The sequence below is a fragment of the Pan troglodytes genome, chromosome 1 (assembly GCF_028858775.2).
Source record: "Pan troglodytes isolate AG18354 chromosome 1, NHGRI_mPanTro3-v2.0_pri, whole genome shotgun sequence".
In the NCBI taxonomy this organism is placed as follows: domain Eukaryota; kingdom Metazoa; phylum Chordata; class Mammalia; order Primates; family Hominidae; genus Pan; species Pan troglodytes.
Window position 1 is genome coordinate 113,961,811 of NC_072398.2, and position 6,477 is coordinate 113,968,287.

Here is a 6,477-nt window from a genome sequence, read left to right on the forward strand (position 1 = left end):
ATTTTTCTCTTGAATACTTGTCACTATCTAAATACTTCTATTTTACTCATTTTTGTTGTTTATTATGCCTTTCCCACTAGAGTGTATGTTCAATATGCACAGAAATACATCCCCCAGGGCCTAGAAGAATACCTGGCACAAGGAAAGCAGGCAGTCAATATCCATTGCAGAAATAAATGAATACTCTGTAACAAAGTTATGCTTTTGCTTTTATCCCGAGAAACAAACAGAGTATATGCCTATCACAATAAATATTTGTTAAGTGAATAAATGGGAGACATGCAGGACGGCTGGTTTATTGTTGCCTTTAGAAAACAGTATGAATTCCATCCTGCCGAGATCTCCTCCAACTTCCCTCTCCAGCTTCACCACCTGCCTCCCTCCTCTGCTCAACCGGAGCAGGTATTCCCCGGTTCAGTGCACTGAAGCCTGGCTTCTGCCATTTCCTCTGCCTGGAAGGTCCTGCATCTACCTCTTTGTGAACTTACAACCTGTTTGTCTCTTCAGGACCAGCTCAGGTACCACCTAGCTGGAGTCCCTTTGGCCTCTGGTGAATTCCATGTGCATTTCTCCCAGGTCCTGAGGTCCCTGGGTATCTGTCTCATCTCCTTCATCTGTCTGAATCCCAGAGAAGAGCAGGTGCTGCTCTGCCTTGTTCATATTTGTAGTCCTTACCTCCCTTCACTCATAGGCAGCTGCAGATACAGATGGGGTCTGGAGAATTTGGGGATGTGTTGGAGGGATGGGGTGAGAGAGGAGGTCTGGAGAACTCCATGTTCATATCTGATTCTGTCAGAGTTTGAGAAGTGCAACAACAGAAGTAGAACTAACTGACATGCCCCTATGACAGTGAAAAGAACACAGGTCTTGGAATCAGAGAGCCTGGTCTCATCTCTTTGCAAAGTCTCCTTAGACAAACCATTTACCTTTCCCAAGCCTTGGTTTCTTCAACTACAAAAATGTGTATGCCACAAGGATATTGTTTGGATAAAAGAATATCATTCTTGAGAGGGGAAGAAGTGTAAACTGAAAAACACTATGCAAATGTAAACGAATGTGTAAAAGATGTTCTAACCAGTGAAATTGACAAGAGTGTGGCTCAGGTTGCTGCCAGAGGGTGGCAGCAGCAGGCAGGGACTTTGGCCCACGGTCCTTTGAAAAAAGCTACCCTGGAAACTGCCAGAAAGGGATACATTCGCTGGGTTGCCCTGAGATGATCAGCTCATCTGACTGAAGAGATTGCCCTCTCTCCTGGAGTGGGATCTGGCCAGGGCTGAACCAAACCCCAGAAGTCTTCCCTTGAGTGATTTTCCCCAGATGTTTTTTATGGCCACCCTCACCATCACGATGCTGTCCTGAAATTTCCGGCATTTGGTGTAGGTTTTTTCTTGGTGACCTCATCTAGTCTTCACCACAAACTTTTGAGTATAAGTGAGCAGGCCAGATTGTAACTCCTTCCCACAGATCATCATTTTTTTTTTTAATTTTCATTTTTGTAGAGACAGGGTCTCACTATGTTGCCCAGGCTGGTCTTGAACTCTGGCCTCGAGCGATCCACTTGCTTTGACCTCCCAAAGTGTTGGGATTACAGGCGTGAGCCACGGCACCTGGCTGCACCTCACCATTTCAGACATGACAAAACTGAGGCCCAAAGAGGTTACTTTGAAGATCACACAGATACTAAATAGGAAAAAGTTAGAATTTGCATTTTAAGACTGGGTTTTTTTTTTTTTAGCTTGAATTCCATGACATCATCACTTCTTTCACCTGCTTGTTCAGTTATTCATACAACCAGCACTTTTTGGGCTCTTGCAGTTTGCTGGAGAGCTGCATAGACTTCCTACTACTTAGCCATGGTGGCCGCTCTCCTGGCCTAGGCAAGCCGATGTCTCCCACCCTTTCTGTTCAGAGCTAGGGCCTCAGTCTATCTTCCTCTACTCTGGGCAGCAGGCGCCACCTCCTTAGTGTTCTGGGGCTCATATCCCAAGCCCAACAGCTGAGAAAGGGCCCTGTCTCCCCCTGCTCCCTACATCACAGCTTCTTAGATCACAATCTCACAGGCCCTGCTGGCTTTATACTTAGGCAATCCTGAGAAATAACTAGGAAGAGGAGGGTAACAAAAACAAAAATAAAAAGCAGAGAAAAGTAACGCATACCTAAGGAATCATATAAAGTTTCCTAGTTCTTCTCAATCTACAGTTCACGACTTCTTTGCTATGAAGTCTTCAAGCCCTGAGCTTGAGCTCTCCTGACTTACTTCCGAAGGTGAAACTTCTCTATTTTGTCTCTTTTATTCTCTTAAGTTGGCCTCATTATCAGGAACATAGAGGCAATCTGGGAAGAAAGCTGACATTCGTTGAGCATCTCCTAGGGGCCGGGCATCATGCTAGACCCTGGACACACGTCACTTCATTTGACCTCACAATAGGCTTGAGAACAAAGCATTTGTCTTCTTTTACAAATGTGGAAACCGAGATGCAAAGACATGAAATGACATGCCTAAATTCGTGTATCTAGCATGTGGTGGCTCAAAGCTCTTTTCCCTAAAAGCACATGATTATACAGCTAGCAACAAGCATGTACCCCTTCTCTCAGAGGTGTTTAACGCTTGGGGGAATTCCAAGGTCAGTGACTTTCATATCCGGAACCCAGGCTTCACACAGGAACTGGCACCGTGGGCCGATTCTGTCCTCTCTGCTTTGTGGGTGGGAAGCCCAAGAGGAAAAGAAAACTCAGTTTTTGCCTTGGAGGAGATAACACCTGACAAAGGAACAAGCTCTCAGAGACAGACTTTTTGGCTGGAAAAGAGTACATCTGCTGCCATGGTGCATGCATTGGTGGCCGATAACATTAGGCTGCTTTTGTGAGAACACTCACCTCTTTGCCTGGCAGTGACAATGTTTGTGGAATCTGATTTTGCTGCTGATACTGATACTGAAATTCTGCTGTGATCATCTAGATACAACCAAGATAAACATCAATAGGACCTGGCCACAGACACACAGTGTGGCCTTTCTGATCATCACTGAAGCCCTGGCAAATATCAGTTTTTTTTCTTTTTTTCATTTTATAAGCACTTGGTTTTATTGCACAGAAGCAATTGAAACTGGACACAGGTGGAAAGTGCGCCCTGGCTTAATTCAGTGCCCAGTGCCCGGCCCCACCTGGACCACTCTTCCAGAATAGAGGTCTCTGGGCAAGGGCTTGACCACTCCTTTGGAAAACAGAAGGCATTTGGGAAAAGGTTAAGACATCTCAAGCATAATGTGTTTCTAACTGCTCATTCATTATTGTGGTCATCTGTCAGTTGCACATAGAGGCAATAAATGCACTTATTTGGAAAGGAGGGGGGCAGTTTTTATAGTCAAGTATTTATGTATGGCATTTGGCATGTATCACATTCGGCTACATAAGCTATCATAACATAATTGTCCATCGCCTCGGGAGGGTGTGGGGGCAGGAGGCTGGGATTGCCCTCTTTTGCTAACATATTGCTAATAGAAGTTCCTGTTTGAAGAAGGAGGCCCTGTCATCTAAGCAGTTTCTTCTTACATAAAAAGTAAAAATTGCATTACTCTGATCCTTGAGCTCCAGGACCCTTTTGAGTTTCTTTGGCTGCTCCAGACATTCCTTTCTCCCTGCCTTACTTCCCCTTGGCAGCCTTGTCTTCTGTGGCCTTCTCTGGAGGCCTGCTGTCTTTTTGGTCTGTGCTGGAGGATTTTTCAGCCTTTTCCACCTTAGGTTCGCTGAGCTCCTTTGAGAGGGTCATCTTTGGCTTTGGGTCTTGGGTTTCTCCTCAGGCTTCTTGACCTCAGTGGCCTTCTCCTCCTTGCTATCTTTTTTCTCCATTGCTGCTGCCGCCTCCTCCCTCTCTGCTGGTTTTCTGGGTTCCTTGGCCTTGGCATCATCTGGTTCCTTCTTGGCCACCTCTGTCTTCTCTTTGGGTTTAGCGTCTTCCTTCACCTCCACCTTGGCAGGAGCCTCCTTCTCTAGGGTGGCTGCTTTTTTCTTATCTTCAGCCTCTTCCTTCTTGGCTTCAACTTTGGATTCTTTGGGCTTTTCGATGGCAGCTTCCTTCTTCTCCTCCACCTCAGGCTTTGGAGCCTCCTTGTTGGATGCCTCCTCTTTCTTGCTCTCCTTCTCTGTTTTTGGCGTGGCGGTAGCTTTCTCTTCCTCTGCCTTCTTTGCGGGCTCTTTGACTTTTACGTCCTGGGGCTTCTCCTCCTCCTTCACTGGGGACTTCACCTCTTCCTTCTTTGGGATCTCCTTCTCGGGGGCCTTGGCATCCTCTTTCAGGGGAGACTTCGCCTTCTCTGGGAACTTGACCTCCTCTTTGACAGGGCTTTTGGCCTTTTGGGGGATTTATCTGCAGAGGGCCTTGCTTCCTCCTTTGCTGGAGTGTTGGCTTCTGGAGACTTCATATCAAGAGTCTTGGCCTTCTCAGGGAACTTTGCTTCTTCCTTCACTGGGGACTTGGCCTTCTTTGGAGACTTGGCCTCAGCCAGTGACTTTGCCTCTTCCTTTGCTGGGGACTTGGCCTTCCCGGGGGGACTTGATCTCAGCTGGAGATTTTGCTTCCTTTTTCTGTGGGGACTTGGCCTTAGCCAGTGACTTTGCCTCTTCCTTTGTTGGGGACTTGGCCTTCCCAGAAGACTTGACCTCAGCTGGGGATTTTGCTTCCTCCTTCTATGGGGACTTGGCCTCATCCGGTGACTTTGCCTCTTCCTTCACTGGCGACTTGGCTTCCTTCTCTGGGGATGTGGCCTCTTCTGCTAGGGGAGACTTTGCTTCTTCTTCTCCCCCTTTTGCCTCCTCTTGTTCACCCCCTTCTTCCTCCTTGACCTCCTCCTCTTTGGCCTCTTTCTCCTCTTCTTCAGTCACTTTTTCAGTCACTTGGGTCTCCTCCGTCTGTTCCTCCACAATCACAGTTTCTTTCTCAGACTTCTCTATCACTTTGATCTTCTCTTTGCTTTAGACTTTTATGTGAGTGGACATGGAGGGAATTTGGAGGAGTCCTTCTGGAAGTGAGAAAGGAATCGGGCCAAAGCCAATCTGACATTCCTCACCTTCCAGGAGTTTTCTGTAAGCGGCTATCTCTATATCCAGAGCCATCTTGACATTGAGCAGGCCCTGGTAGTACTCTCGCAGCTGGGCTGCCATTTCTCACTTGGTGTTCCAGCATCCACCTGATGAGTGGCTTCCTGGTAGGAGGCAATGTCGGCCTGATGACGGTCCTCCAGCTCAGAACGCTGCCTCTCCAGTGAGTCGATGGTGCTCTTCAGTGCCTCCAGCTCTGTGGTCTCGGCCCGAAGCTGACGCTGGTACTCAGTTATCTCCTCCTGCACTCAGCACATGGCGTCTGTGTTCACCTTGGATGCCTCAGACAGTCGGTCCATCCTCACTTGGAACCACTCCTCAAACTGCAGCGTGCTCTGCACCGCATGGCCTTCAAGCTGCCACAGATCTCATGCAGTGCAGACGCCGTGACATCACGTCACACTTGAGGGCGTCCCCTCCGCAGCCTGCACCTGCGCCTGCGCCTGCGAGGCGCCGCAGCCCTGCATCTGGCCGAGCAGCTCGCCCACCTGCTCCTGCTGGCGGTGCCACAGGTAGCTGCACTCCTCTTGCAGTGCCTGCGCCGCCTTCTGCAGTTCCACGCCCGCCGCCTCGGCCTCCTGCAAGAAGCCGCAACAGCACAAGCCTTGACCTCTTTGCGCTGCTGGGCCTCATCATGGAGGCACTGGTGCACATGTGGAAGTCCTGGAGCAGGTGCTCCTGCTCCATGCGCAGCAGACCGTGCACCATGTCCAGGCACAGCACCGTGGGGCGCATCCCGCAGACCTCGAGTTCATACAGCTCACCCACGGTGGTGCAGCCCGCCTGCTGCTATCGCAGCACCACCGCCTCACCCTCCAGGCTGCAGTTGTGCACGTCCAGTTGCTGCACCTTGTCGCTCTAGCCTGTGAAGCAGTCCTTCAGCACCTGCAGCTGCTCCTTCTCACTGTGCGCTGTGGCTGCCGCCACCACTCAGCCCTCCCATCCCATTGGTCAGCGTGTCCAGCCAGTCAGTGCTCGAGGCGGCAGGCGCCCCCGAAGTGGCTGGGCGAGGCTGACACGGAGCTCATGGACATCCGCGTCCATGAGTGGAACCCGCTGGAGGATCCAGCAGCCGAGCGCCTTCCGCTTGTGCTGCCCTTTAGGGTCAGCATGTAGTGGAGGCTGCTGCTGCCGTTCAGCACCCAGCAGAGCCTCAGAACCACCAAAGCTCATCATGGTCTGAGCAGGTGCCTGGGGCCAGGACGGGATGGGAGGCACTCAAATGTCAGTTTTTGGTAAAAATGCAGCTGGGCATGGTGGCTCATGCCTGTAATCCCAGCACTTTGGAAGGCTGAGGCTGGTGGATCATGAGGTCAGTAGTTCAAGACCAGCCTGGCCAATATGGTGAAACCCCATCTCCACTAAAAATACAAAAATTAG

At 49.8% G+C, this 6,477-nt stretch overlaps 1 pseudogene; it reads right to left on the bottom strand.

The window, feature by feature from the left end:
- Positions 1-3,640: 3,640 nt before the first annotated feature.
- LOC747960 (neurofilament heavy polypeptide-like) lies at positions 3,641-6,273 on the bottom strand (annotated as a pseudogene).
- Between the last annotated feature and the right edge of the window lie 204 nt (positions 6,274-6,477).